This window comes from Zootoca vivipara, chromosome 8 (genome assembly GCF_965207765.1).
Source record: "Zootoca vivipara chromosome 8, rZooViv2.hap1.1, whole genome shotgun sequence".
Taxonomy (NCBI): Eukaryota; Metazoa; Chordata; class Lepidosauria; order Squamata; family Lacertidae; genus Zootoca; species Zootoca vivipara.
This window is the reverse complement of record NC_142591.1, coordinates 29,427,178-29,441,970: the sequence shown is the minus strand read 5'-3', so window position 1 is coordinate 29,441,970 and position 14,793 is coordinate 29,427,178.

Genomic DNA, 14,793 nt, shown 5'->3' with positions numbered 1-14,793 from the left:
GAAGCGAGGCGGAAAGCACCTTGTTTTAAAAGTGAGTGTGGGGAAATCTCAGGCCAGAGGAACGAATCTGGGCCTCTGTATCTAGTGCTCAGGAGTCTCCACAGACAACACCCACATCCCTAGCCACACCTCAGCTTCACATCTTGGCTGGGATCTCTCCTTAAACTGTGATAATGCTCCTTGTTTATTCGGATGAAGGATAGATAGGTGTTTGTGTCTAAAATCTAGCCTAAGGCACAAAGGTAAAATCTTTATTGCCCCACCCACTTTGGCTCTGTCCCCACCAACCAATGGCATGTGGCCCCTGGAAGGTTGCCTAAAAGGAATTGTGGCCCTCAGGCTGAAAAATGTCCCCCACCCTGCTATATGCAATATTCCCAAGTTACACCACCCATTTTGAGAAGTAAGGCTTCCCCTCTGCTGTGTACAGCCACATAAAATATGTTTAATGCACATGGCTTCCCTCATAGAATCCTGGGAACTATCGTTTGCCTCTCCTAGAGCAACAATGCCCATCAACCTGGGGAAAAAAAACTAGAGTTCCCAGAATTCTTTGAAGGAAGTTATGTTTTAAATGCACGGTGCAGATGTGACCATATGGTTATCGAGCTGCTAAACCAATGGGCCAGATCCAGAACTGGCCGCCTGCCACAAGCCACTTCCCACAGCGCTGCGGGGATGCCCGTCTGTCAGTTACCCAATGTCAGCTTTAAATTCAGCGCAGCACAGCTGAGGTGGGCTCTGCTTCTTTCCTTTGTGTCCCCGGCTTGAATTCAAGCTGCAAAGATCCCTGCCGAAAGGGGAGTTTGCACTTGGATTGGGGGAGGGATAGGGTCCACTCATTCCGAGCTCCAGGGGCCTATTCCAGTGGGTGCTGCACTCTGTGCTGAATTTAATTTTGGCGCTGACTGCAAGCCCTGCTTTCAGAAGGCTTTGGCTTCAATTGGGAGCACATTTGGCACCAAATTTAAAAGGCAACGAGTCCTGCTTGCAGAAGACCATTTGAGAGTGTATCTTAAGGTTGACAATTGTTCCTCCGAAGCGGTGTCTTTCTGTTCTCCGCACTCCACATCAGGTGTGGAGCATGTTAACATGTTTGGGGGCAAACAGCATCACGGGCCAGAATAGGATCCATGGTGAGCCTGATGAGGCCTAATGCTAGAGAAGTTCCCCATCACTGCCCTAGTTGCTTTCCTGTGTGTGTAATGATTGCTGAAGGAAGGCTACATTTCTCAGTGCTAATGCTGACTTTGCCTGGAGTAAGGAGAGGGCAATTACCTGAAAACCGGTTAAACACACTGGCCAAATCACAGCAGCTCATTGTGAAACCTTAAAACTGTATGCGATTGTTATGACAATAAACTCCGGCGAGCTCCGGTTATTGCATGCGCAGCTCTGTCCTAACCGCTCACTCCAGCAACTCTTGAATACTCTCAGTGTAGTAACACCTCACACACCTGTTCAAATAATTGTCGTGCCCATTACCTTCTGTTGACACTGAGTCCCTGCTTTTGCTTCATATAATAAGCTCCTGTAGTAAGCTGCAAAATGACAGCCGGCGGGGAACTGGGGGGAGGGGGCGGGCGGAGGGGGGAGTGGCGGATAGAGCTGTTTGTTTGCCTGTATCCAGTTTGTTGCCACAGATACTTCCAGCAAGAGTTAAACAAAGATTAGCTTGACATCCTTGCAGAGCAGGATTTGCCCCCCATCGATGCTGCCCCGCCCCGAAAATGGGTGACTCTGCACAGAGTTGCACAGGTGCTCTCTCACACCTGTTTGACAGAGAACAGAGTAGGGATTGTTTGTAACCTCAGATTTACCTGGAATTGTGTGTTTGTTTTAAGGTTTCGGTGAATCTGATTAAACAAAGCAGGATAGGATGGTTCATATTTAGCACTCAGGCTTAACAGAGTGAAAAATTAAATCCAAACAATCTCAATAAAAGCTTAATCCTCTTCCAATAGAAGACAATGGCAAAGTTCCTGTTGATTTCAACAGCAGCACAGAAAAGTTTATCTAAAAACATTAGTTTGCAAGCTACGTTGCTATGTCCCTTGAACATAGAAGTTTAGGCGTGTGAGAACACGATACAGATGCAGGAACTGAGCTATTCCTTTTGCACAGCGATTAACCGAAATATGTGTGCATTTGCTATGTACAGTGGTACCTCGGTTTAAGAACAGCCCTGTTTATGAACTATTCAGTATACAAACTCCGCAAAACTGGAAGTAGTGTTCCGGTTTGCGAACTTTACCTTGGTCTAAGAACGGAATCCGAACGGTGGAAGGGCACCACCGGTGGGAGGCCTCATTAGGGAAAGTGCGCCTCAGTTTCAGAACGGGTTTGGTTTAAGAACGGACTTCAGGAACGGATTAAGTTTGTAAACCGTGGTACCACTGTATTAGGAGTCTGGAACCAATGGCTCACAGTGATTCTTCAATTGCATCAGTGGCATTATAGTTTTTCTGTTATATTCCCAAGGTGTTGTTCCTCCCACTCTGCCCTCAGAACAAAGTTCTTCAACCCTCTCATTTTTCTTCGGATATTTGTTTTCCTCCTCCTACTGCTATGACCCCAGTTTTCACTCACTTTTTTCCTGTGACCTGGACACCTGGTTATCCTGTGCATCAGGTACCCCCACTTTTTAAACCCAGCCTGTCTGAGGGATTACTTCATTTAATAGATTTGCCATTATCAGAAGTTACAATTGATAATGCCACCACAAATTCTCCCTCTGCGCAAGATTATAAGAGGAGGCTCTTTTATATCCTGAGGAGAAGGGCATTATATACGTACAGGAAAATAGTGACTTCTGTGTGGTGGCTCCATGATTCCGGAATGTCCTCCTAGGGTCGTTACACCTGGCAGGGATGTCTAAACCGATGCGCCTCTTGGGCTTGCTGATCAGAAGGTCAGTAGTTCGAATCCACATGACGGGGTGAGCTCCCGTTGCTCTGTCCCAGCTTCTGCTAACCTAGCAGTTCGAAAAGCAAACCAGTGCAAGTAGATAAATAGGTACTGCTGTGGTGGGAAGGTAAACAGCATTTCCGTGCGCTCTGGCACTTGTCATGGTCTTCCATGCGCCAGTAGCAGTTTAGTCATGCTGGCCACATAACTGGAAAGCTGTCTGTGGACAAACACTGGCTACCTCGGCCTGAAAGCGAGATGAGTGCCACATCCCATAGTCGCCTTTGACTGGACTTAACCATCCAGGGGTCGTTTACCTTTACATTTTACCTTTTTTTTGAATTTTTTAAATTAGTTTTCCAATATACCCCCAAATAATAGCCAAATTATAACAATAATAATTAATTCCCAAATTATACAATTATCAAAGTGCCAATCAACTTCCAATTAATAGATTTTAGTTAAAGTGGCTCCCCACATGGTGGATTGGGTGAATTTCTGATCTTTTATCCCTGCATTCCATAATCTTAATTAATATCAGTTACATTTCAGTTATTATAATATTCCCTTAATCAACAGAAAAATAATTAATTATTTCCATTTGGGATGTTATAATACATAAATTTATAAAGCTTCAAGTGAGGAACTCAAACTATTATCTTTATTTCGCCCTGCATTTGAACTGTTATACCCATGGAGATTCCTTCTGTCCATATATGGCCTTATCTCTTTCACTTCCCAGCTGTTGTTTTCTCCCATCGTGTCGAAGTTTCTCTGTCCCCCACTCTGTCTTCGTAGTAAAACATGTCTCAAATCTTTGCCATTTTCCCCTCAGCCTAGGAAAAGTGGGTGTTTTCGAACACGCTGAAGATTTAATACTCCTTTCCAACTCCCAGAATCTCTGTAGCATTCTTATCACAGCCCCCAGATTCTTTTCCTTCCAGCTAAACATTTGCCAATGATCCCCACTTTTGTGGGGGCTGCCTCCATTACGGCAGGTGGGACCGGAAGCCTTTACTTTTTACCTTTACACCTGGCATAGTTACTATATTATTCTCAATACTATGTTAAAAACTTTTAGATGAGGATATACTTGGCTTATTGAAGCTAAAACTTTAACTTAATACCTCTTAATTTTACTGTATTGTTGCTTCATGGTCTTATTTTGTATGTATGTATGTTATTTTGTAATTTTATACAGAATGTTATTTTGTATGCCATGCTGAAATATATTGTTAATACATACATACTTGGTACAGCCACACAGGAAAACTGTCATGTGTGAAGTGGCCTTCAAAAAAACAGGCAGAGGCTGAATCAAGACTTGCAAAATGCTAGGGGTGTAAATTGCTCCTGGTGTTATGTGCCCTTTCACCCTCACATATCCTGAATTTTCTAATTCCAGGATGAGTTCAGAGTTGATGCAAAACTAGAACTTGGGAAGTGCAGAATACATGAGGTTTGGAGTCAGACTAAGGAAGACAATGTTAGGTCCCATTGAAATCAATTGGACAAGTTAGTCTTAACTTAACTTTGTTTTTACTGATTTCAATGGGAGTTAAATTCAACTAATTCAGTCTGAATTCAACCCATGCAATATTGATGGCAGGTCCAAAGTGAATGACATAGCTGGTATTAATGAGTGGCAAGATAAATATTAGAGACAGAGTCACAAAATATTTTCCCCTGAGAGGTGTATCGGCAAAGCCATCATTCCAAAACGTACGAGCAACATAGCTGCCAAGTTTTCCCTTTTCTCGCGAGGAAGCCTATTCAGCATAATGGAATTTCCCTTTAAAAAAGGGATAACTTGGCAGCTATGACGAGCAAGTGCTAAGAAACTTTTAGTTTGCAACCATTTTTTTAAACGTGTGCTTCTTGAAATTCACCCTTCCTTATTTTTATTGTGTTTCCATAGCAAATGATGAGGTCTCTGTTGGATGTTAATGCTAATAAAATAAACATAGAATGGGAATTTAAGAAGAGTGTACAAACAGCACTCACATTAGATTTTGCAAATGACATTTGTTCTACAGGCAAGCTAGCTTGAAAGTAATTTTAGCTTCCTCCTTATTAGAGCTGCACATTTTCTGTTTCAGTGAAAGCTTTGATTATTTCATCTTATATGAGATCCTGTAGTGGTCTATGTGGATTGCTCCTGCAAAGCAAACTTGTCCTTTTAAGCAGTGATACTGAGGTTTTCCTGTGAGTTAGCCCTCAGCTCCGTTTCCCCATTAGAGACACAATAGTTTTATGAAGATGGAAGATGCAAGATGGGAGCTTCTCCCATTTGATTTTCCTGCTCTTGAATTTTAAGAGCGGCCTAAGGAGGACTTTCCTGGGCTGCAATAATTTGTAGGTGCAAGTTTAACATCCCCTGAGAGCAGATCCTTTTCAGCTGTTATAATAATAATAATAATTTATTATTTATACCCCGCCACTCTGGGCGGCTTCCAACAGAAATATTAAAATCCAATAATTTGTTAAACATTAAAAGCTTCCCTAAACAGGGCTGCCTTCAGATGTCTTCTAAAAGTCTGGTAGTTGTTTTTCTCTTTGACATCTGGTGGGAGGGCGTTCCACAGGGTGGGTGCCACTACCAAGAAGGCCCTCTGCCAGGTTCCCTGTAACTTGGCTTCTCGCCGCGAGGGAACCACCAGAAGGCCCTCGACACTGGACCTCAGTGTCCAGGCAGAATCATGGAGGTGGAGACGCTCCTTCAGGAATACTGGGCCGAGGCCGTTTAGGGCTTTAAAGGTCAGCACCAACACTTTGAATTGTGCTCGGAAACATACTGGGAGCCAATGTAGGTCTTTCAAGACTGGTGTTATGTGGTCTCGACGGCTTCTCCCAGTCACCAGTCTAGCTGCCGCATTCTGGATTAATTGTAGTTCCCGGGTCACCTTCAAAGGTAGCCCCACATAGAGTGCATTGCAGTAGTCCAAGCGAGAGATAACTAGAGCATGCCCCACTCTGGCGAGACAATCCACGGGCAGGTAGGGTCTCCGCTTGCGTACCAGATGGAGCTGATAAACAGCTGCCCTGGATACGGAATTAACCTGTGCCTCCATGGACAGCTGTGAGTCCAGAATGACTCCCAGGCTGCGCACCTGGTCCTTCAGGGGCACAATTACCCCATTCAGGACCAGGGAGTCCTCCACACCTGCCCGCCTCCTGTCCCCCACAAACAGTACTTCTGTCTTGTCAGGATTCAACCTCAATCTGTTAGCCGCTATCCAACCTCCAACTGCCTCCAGACACTCATGAAGCTTTCTTAGTCCCATCTTTTCCCAGAGGTATCTTATTCCCCATGGCTTCTGAGAACCATGCCCTCAGTTGTGAAGTAGGAGGTCTGAGGGTTAGGACAGAGTTTATCTAGTCCTGCTGTTCTTATGAGCATTTGGCACTCACTGAAGATTTTATTGGGCTTATTCTATGGCTAGTGTGTGTTGATTATTATGATTTTATGCTGTAAACTGCTTAAAGTGGTATGCAGATTCTGTAAATAAATGAGTACAGTATAAGCTCCCATTGGTATCCAGATGGAGGAGCTGATGGGCTACCATCTACCTCTAACTTTTGAAGCTTTTTAAATATGCATATATATTAAAGAACCATGACAAGTATGGATAGTGCAAGGGAAAAGATAATGGGCCAAGTAAACAAATAAACCACATAAACCAACCCTTTTCTCCTTGCAGTGATCCATAGGTTCAACATTCATCATGAAATCCCATGCTTAAAGGGGAAGGAAGCTTTAACTTCCCTCTCCCAAATCCACAAAAGGATATACAGGGTAGACTTGGTGGAACTGGAGTAGAGTTTGATAACGCCAGGAAATATAATGGGGTTGGCTGTGATTTCATATGACCATCAGCAGCCTGGCCTGCTCTGTGTGAGCATGAATTGCTATGATTCCATGGGTGTATATTCTCAACACCTTTCTCTCCTTTTTCCCCTGTTGCTGCCACTCACTTAGAAGTGGGTGTACAGCAGGTGAGAGAAAGGGGTGTAAGGGAATTGGGGAGACTGCATTGCCCCACGCAGGTGGCAGGAGAAGTCCTTGGTTGGGTGTAGGTGCCCCTAGCAGTCTCAGTGCTCAGCCAGAACCAGAAGCTTTAAAGAGCCAGGTGAAACCTTATTGGTTCCTTGTGTCACCCGATCCTTGCTGAGCTTGTAGTTTAACATTATTCCTTAGCCACTAGCCATGGTGGTGGTGCTGAAACATAGGAGAGAGAGATCTCCCCCTTTCAATAAATGGATACACTGGTGTGGCAAGTTATTAGGTTTGCTCCCAGCTCCCAGTCTGAGACTCCTGATAGTTTACAGCACCTGCCAACAACCACACTGGAACTTACACACCGCTGCCAGGGAATGACATGGGCAAATTGTGTTGTTAACCAATCTCACTGGAGAGAGACCTACAGCATCATGTTCCAGACAGACCAACAATGTGTTTTGCTGATGCTACTCCCTGGCATGGATGATTCCCAAAAGGGACCACTGTATCTTTTCACACTTAATAGGATTATAGATAGTAAAGAAAATGGAATATTATCAAAGAACATTTTGGTTCATCTACTTGATGCCTGCAACTACTTCCATTCCTAACATGTGTCTTCCCCATTCCATGTGGTTTATGGAAAGATTTTAATATAATGCCAGAAAGGGTGAAGAAAGCCACCTTGTGCTCATACCATTACGCTTCTGTGCTATTGAAACTGGGATTCCCCCCCCCCCCCGATGTAAGCCCTGAGCCTGCTAAGGCAACCCATCCATAATGTTATTCATTTATGACACCTGCATATTTTGATGTGAGGTTTCAAATTTAGCACCACAACATTACTGCCAGGCCAAATAGGTTCTCAACCACCAAATCTGTGGGTGGTGAGTAAAAGTAACAAGCATGAAAAAACATTCCATAGCAAGGCATGTTGGTTTATGCTACAGGCTGCTTCGGGTACATTTGAGCACATTTTCCCTGATTAATATTTCCAGAGGAGCTCTTCCAATCTGTTGACGACATGAAGAGATATTTATCTTTAAATGGACTAAATACATATTTAGATGATAGAATGAAGAATCTCTGAAAGAAGTGATAGCCTATTGAATAAATAATACATCTTTTAAAAAGTCTAAATGCAACTTACAAGATAAAGTGCAAGCGCTTCAAAGGAGCCATTGATCTATGGAGTGCATAATATGCATGTTAAAAAATGTTTGAAATACTTATTTACATGACATACGGCTCAGAAGGAGCCATTACGCTCTTCAAGTAAATGGGAGGCATTGTAAAAATTGTCTAAGCATTGCTTTTATCAACTGCTAGCGAATCATGTTCTCTGCAAAACAAGCTAAACCAGTCAAAAAGATGTTAATTTGCAAATGAGCAATAACATGGGCCCCAAATTAGGATTTAGAAACTCAAGTCCATTGTCAATTAGGCAGCCATTCCACCCATCCAAACAAATATCTTTCACTTTGGGTCACATTGTGGTTATCAATAAATGTTATTTGCATGCAGGATTACACTCATATCTAGTGAAAGACAGCTAAGACCCAGTTTATGGTAAGAGCCATGGAAAATAAAAAGGAATGTGGAGAGTTGATGCTGACAGCTTCTGTCTACCGTTAAAAAGCTCATGGGCCCAAAATTGTCAGGGTTCCATCAGTTTTTGAAAGTGGAAAGACATCCAAATTAAATTTCTTTCTGAATAATGGTGTATCAAAATTCATGATTACTGAGTTCACAGTATGCAAGTTTGTCTAGGTCATAATGCTTATAATGTAATTGAGCATTGTTTCCTCCAGAAGTTTTTCAGATTGAATGTTAGTGATTCTGAGCATGTTCCCTCAGCATTTAGCCAACCAATTGCACAAAGAAGCTGTCTGCGGATAAATGCCGGCTCCCTCGGCCTATAGAGTGAGATGAGCGCGAACCCCAGAGTCATCTGCGACTGGACCTAACGGTCAGGGGTACCTTTACCTTTAGCTGCTTTAAGGTCAACCAGGTATTCTCCATGAAATCCTTATTGACTGCTGTAAACCATGTAATCAGACCACGAGACCAAGCAGCCTTTTGTTTGGCGAGTGTCTTCTCCATAGCAGCCAAGTTATCACTTATTTTAAGGGATTTTCCCTTATGCTGAATAGGCTTCCTCGCGAGAAAAGGGAAAACTTGGCAGCTATGGTCTTCTCTAGCCTGCTCAATCACTTCTCACAATTTCTTATTGCAAACGCCGTAAGTAGTTGTTGTCTCCCTACGCAGTTCTGAAACCTCTCATTAGTCTTTGGTGTGTTGCTTGAGGTGGAGCTCATTTTCTAAGCAGCTCTTCTTCATCATGAGTGGGGCTAAGGGGTGAGCTAGGAAGATGCAGGGCAGGTCATTTGGCACACATAGCCATGCCCCCTCAGTATCCATCACCTGAGGCGGCTGCTACATGTTAGGCCAGCCCTAGGGACCAGCATAAGTGAGGGGTAGTAGATAGTTGTCATATGGTTATGTTGTTCATTGCTCTACCCTGAAGTTCCACATTGCTGTGGAGTCAGTGTATTACGTGGGGATTATAAAAATGTAGCAGCAAATGGTGAGGAGGAGGAGGAGGAGGAGGAGGAGGAGGAGGAGGAGGAGAAGGAGAAGGAAAAGGAAAAGGAAAAGGAAAAGGAGAAGGAAGTAGTGGCAACCCTGAAATTTAGCAGGGTTATTGTTGCACGGTCGGTCCTAGCCCAATGAGAGTACAGTGGACCCTCCAGATATGAACTTAATTTGTTCCGGGGGTCCGTACATACCCTGAAAAGTCTGCAACATGAGGCGCTGCTTCTGCGCATGCATGCACGGCAAAACCCAGAATTATCACTTTCAGGTTTGCCACGTTCACAACCTGAAAGTCACATTACCCAAAGGTAACGTAACCCGAGGGTCCACTGTATTGAATACATGCCATAATATTGGATGGTGTTCATGCCACTAGAAGCTCAGCTTCAGAGATGCCTGTGTTGTAGAGGGAACAAGAAATGGAAGTACCTCATGCTTCCTGCTCCTCCTGCATTTCTATCATTCATTCCCCCCCCCCCCCCTAATGCCTGAGAGATGTGAAAATTCTGTTTTGGGTGAAAAGGAGATAGAAATATCTCTCTGGGTCAGAGTCTTGGTCTCTCAAGCCCAGTACTGTTTGCTTCAACTGGTAGATCTACAAGGTCACAAGCCAAAGTCTCATTCTTGATACTTAAGATCATTTAATTGGCGATGACAGCATTTGAACATTCTATATGGGGAATATCTTCTCTAGTCACCTATGAGCCATCTCCATCCTTGAAAAAAAAATATGCAAGAACAGGAAGTAGAAGCCACTAATGCTTCCTTCAACTTCATCACACCTAAAGTCACTCAAACCAGTTAAGTCTCCTAGGCTTAGCTTATTTTCTCTTCCTGAAACATGCACTTTCAGGCATCAACATTCCAGTCAGTCAATCTTCTCCTTCACCACACAGCACCAGTAAAGATACAGACACCCTTTTCTCATAATTCTCCCCAGGAGAAAGTGGAACTCTGCCAAGCCCATATCAGAAAAGGAAGATATACACCTTAAAAAATGAAAAGACAAAAGAGGCTGTGAGTCAGAATGAAGAGTACTTGAAGCAGGTGATTGGGAACACGGACTCTGCTCTCCTATAATGCAAAGAAAGGGCAATGCAAAAGGCAGAAACTTGCTAGGCTGTGAGATAGTTAAACCAAGAGTGGAAATTGATTTGTGCTGGGTTACATTACTGGTTTAAAACACACCAACAAGCGTGATTCCCCAATTCTGATTCATATTGCGTTTGCACATCGTTGTACACATCAGTGTGACTGGATATGTTTCTGTGTAGTCTGCTACCAGTGGTTGGAGAGAGGGCACGTTTGTCCTCATCTGGCCTACGATTTCAAATTGCATCGAAGCTGCTTTCAGTGAAGATCCATCAAAATGCAGCATTTCTCAAGAAACTACAGGATACATGTGGATTGTGGCTAATGTTGTGTCCACATAGCTTCACAAACCAGTGGTGGGAGCACTTTGGTTGCAGAGGAACCAAAAGGAAATCTGTACGCAACCTTGGATAGAAACATATTCAGTACGTTTCTGAGAACAATTCAAAGTGTGGGTGCTGATCTTTAAAGCCCTAAACAGCCTCAGCCCTGTATACCTGAAGGAGCGTCTCCACCCCCATCATTCTGCCCGGACACTGAGGTTCAGCTCTGAGGGCCTTCTGGTGGTTCCCTCTCTGTGAAAACTGAGGTTACAGGGAACCAGGCAGAGGCCCTTCTTGGTAGTGGTGCCTGCCCTGTGGAACAACACCCTCCCATCAGATGTCAAGGAAATAAACAACTAACTGACTTTTAGAAGACATCTGAAGGCAGCCACTGTTTAGGGAAGTTTTTAATGTTTGATGTTTTATTGTGCTTTTAATTCCATTGGGAGAGTGGCTGGGGAAACCCAGCCAGATGGGGAGGGTATAAGTAAATAAATAAATAAATATTATTATTATTATTATTATTATTATTATTATTATTATTATTATTATTATAGTATATCAGGGAGATTAATGTTGAAGGACTCTTATCCTTATAACTTCTTAACTTGTTACCACCATGGCCCATAGTCTTCTGGTCTCACACAAGTGTAAGGATATACAGTTCATTAGATCTCTGGAAAAAGCCCTTCTTCATTGAATGGATTTCACCCAAATTATGTATTTTAGAAGACAATGATGACATCAAGAGCAATGCTGAGGTCCTTTACACACATAGCTGCCAAGTTATCCCTTTTTTAAAGGGATTTTCCCTTATGCTGAATAGGCTTCCTCGCGAGAAAAGGGAAAACTTGGCAGCTATGTTTACACATTCAACTCATTGGGACTGATTTCTGAGACCTATGAGATTCTGCTGTTACTAAATCCTAACAGTGGGCCTTACTTCTGAGCAAACACACCTAGGATTGCACTGAAGGTGTTTCTAGTGTGTATTATGTTGGTTGGTTGAAATGTTTCTTTTGTGGACTAGAGGTGCCCTTTTTGTTGGAGGCAGGAGTAAACACATGCTCTGTGGCTAAAGCTCTAGAATGCTCTATGAGGGGTAAAAAGAAGTCACAAAAAGTGAACATACCAATACCTCATGTTGTTTCGTTGCAGTTTAGAGTATATCTTGTACTGTACTATTAATTAAATTTTACAGATTGCACATAACTGTAATAAAAGCTTGAGAACCAGAGAAGCGATTTAGAAATAGTTTAAATAATGGGACATACAGTACAGCTTGTGACATGGCATTGCAACTAAAATCAGTGTGTAAATTCTTTTGCTGGTACAAATACAGTTCAGCATCAGAAGCATAAAAATGCTATATTTGCAGAGTATTTTCTCTCTCCTCAGAAATACTATACAGTATATGTTAATTTATGGAGTATTGGTGTACAATAACCCCTGTGGTAACCAGGGGGTATATCCAGTTGCTTCTCCGTTACTAAAATGGGTTTACCCACAAAACATCTCATACCTGAATAACTTCTGACAAGGAAAACATTAGTAGCAGTTCCTACATTTTGACACCAATTCCGTTGCCTTTATCATCATGTAGAGACTGCAAAACCCACAACCTTGCTGTTACTTTTCATTACACACAGTCAGTATTAGTCCATTAATCATTGGCATTCGGTGAACAAAAGATCAGCTAAAAATACAAAAAGACAGATCTGCTCTCCTTGTCTATGGTTCTGCAGGAATTCCCCCCCCCCCCAAGAAATAAAAAGTATACAGTAGTGGGGTTCTGCTTTAGCAACCCTCTGCAAACTGCTACCTAGTTATTAAGCCAAGGCTGCAATCTTATGCCCACCTTGCAGGGGGTTTCACTGAACTTGGTGGTTTTTACTTCTGGGTAAAGATGCGTAGCATTTTTCTTTCACATCTCGCATGCTTTCTTCCCACTGTGGAATCCAGAGACATCTTTGTCAACTCATATAACACAAAGATAAGAAGCATCAACATATTGCAGGTATGGTGCAGGTATTGATCCAATGACCTGCCCAAAGCGAGACTCGCGTAAACAGCATTGGCCTAACATTTGCACCTAGATCCCACGTGGCTGCACAGATGCTGCACAGATATTTAGGAATCGGTGCACACAGAGTAATAAACAGTGATGATCCACGCTCTTTCCCAGCCTCCTCCAGTCAGCAATCCTACTGACATGGTGGCAGCCATGAAAGGGCAGGATGCAGTACTATGTTTATCTTATTGCACTTATTTGCTTGGCTTCTCCTACATTAGGCAATAGCAACCACTCTCCTTGGCATCCATAGGAGCGTAGAATACGCAGGAGGCAAGTTGGTAAGAGATGTTGCACAATACTCCCCCTATTGGGGAAAGGCTCTCATTGTGTAAGTTGCATTTACAGCTGTGGAACATACTGCCACATGCCTAGACACAGGGGTGTCTGTGTAGAGGAAAAGCACTTAAGTGTTATAAAAACATCACAGCAGCTCAACCTACAGTTTCTCCAGTCGTAAGCGAGCGTTGGTGCCGTCATTAAACTGGTAAGAGAAGCCTGGAAATGAAGCCATAGATTGCAACCACTGTATGTAACGGATCGTTCCTATTTAACCTTGCATGATGTCTTTTGTCAATCATTATTATGAACTTTGGGTACTAAACGGCCTGCTAGTTTAATATTCCCAGAAATGATCGGGTTATTTAGTTTTGTACACGTGGACAATGCGCATCCAGTAAATTATTTGGAAGTTTACTGAAGAATTGGGTTATTCTGCAGAACAGCGAAAGTAGCTTGTAAGAAACTGGAACGGCGCTTTGAAACTATTCCGGTGAATCCTATTGTCAGTCCTATTCTCATTTCAAGGTTGGCTCATTTCTGCAAGTTCCAGCCGCCTGCGCAAGTTTAACTGCTTGTTGACAGTGCAACTGAAACTCTGGATTTAACTGGCTTTAGCACTGCTTTAACAGCATAAACCAAACATTTATTCCACTTACAAGGATGTACTTGCTTCTCAATGTCACTATGCAAGGAATGATAACCATCAAACTGAGCCGTCAGCAGCACAGAAGGTGGCCTTCAGTACACGACAGCGATGGACCGCTTTGGGAGGAGCCTTTTATCATTATTATTCAAGCTAATGAGGATGAAAATAGTTTTGAGGTTTGGCTGGAGCAAGGTCGCGTTGAAGACACATTTGGATTGGCTTTTGCACCTCTCACACCCACTATGCGAATTGATTGAGGATCTAAGTGGCATGGATGTGCTTTTCTTTTAATTAACTTTATTTTGCTCACTGCACTGCATTAACATCCACACTGGACATGTTCTAGACTCAAAGGCGTTCTTAGTGTCACTTCTGAAAACGGCTCAAGTGATGAAGCAGGTATTGGAGCATGCAAATGGCATGCAAGGGCAACTGCAAGCCCATCCTTTAAACCTCCAAACTGCCTCTTTTTCTCTTGCCCTTAGAATGAGACACAGTAATGGCTGCAAATAGCAACTAAAGTACGCCTTTGATTATTTCCCTCTGGTTCTGCACAAAAATAGTACCTTTTCCAGAACACATGATGTGGATGCAAGTGTTGTTCTTTAACCTTCACTAAACTGAAGCCTGAGAACAATTTTGGTAATCCCCAGCAGAGAGCTGACCTACCTGCTTGAAATATTTTCCTTCTGAGATGTCACAATGCAAGAGTGAATTATCAATCCTTCTAAGTAGCCTTTCAGTATGCTCCATGAAGAAATCCCCGTCCGTTTGAATTTCTTCATTTCTATGAACGGTCGCTTTATAAAGCAGGTGCTATTGTTGTTCATTAAAACTCCTTTCAAACAAATTCATGCTGGGGCAACAACTCACGTGT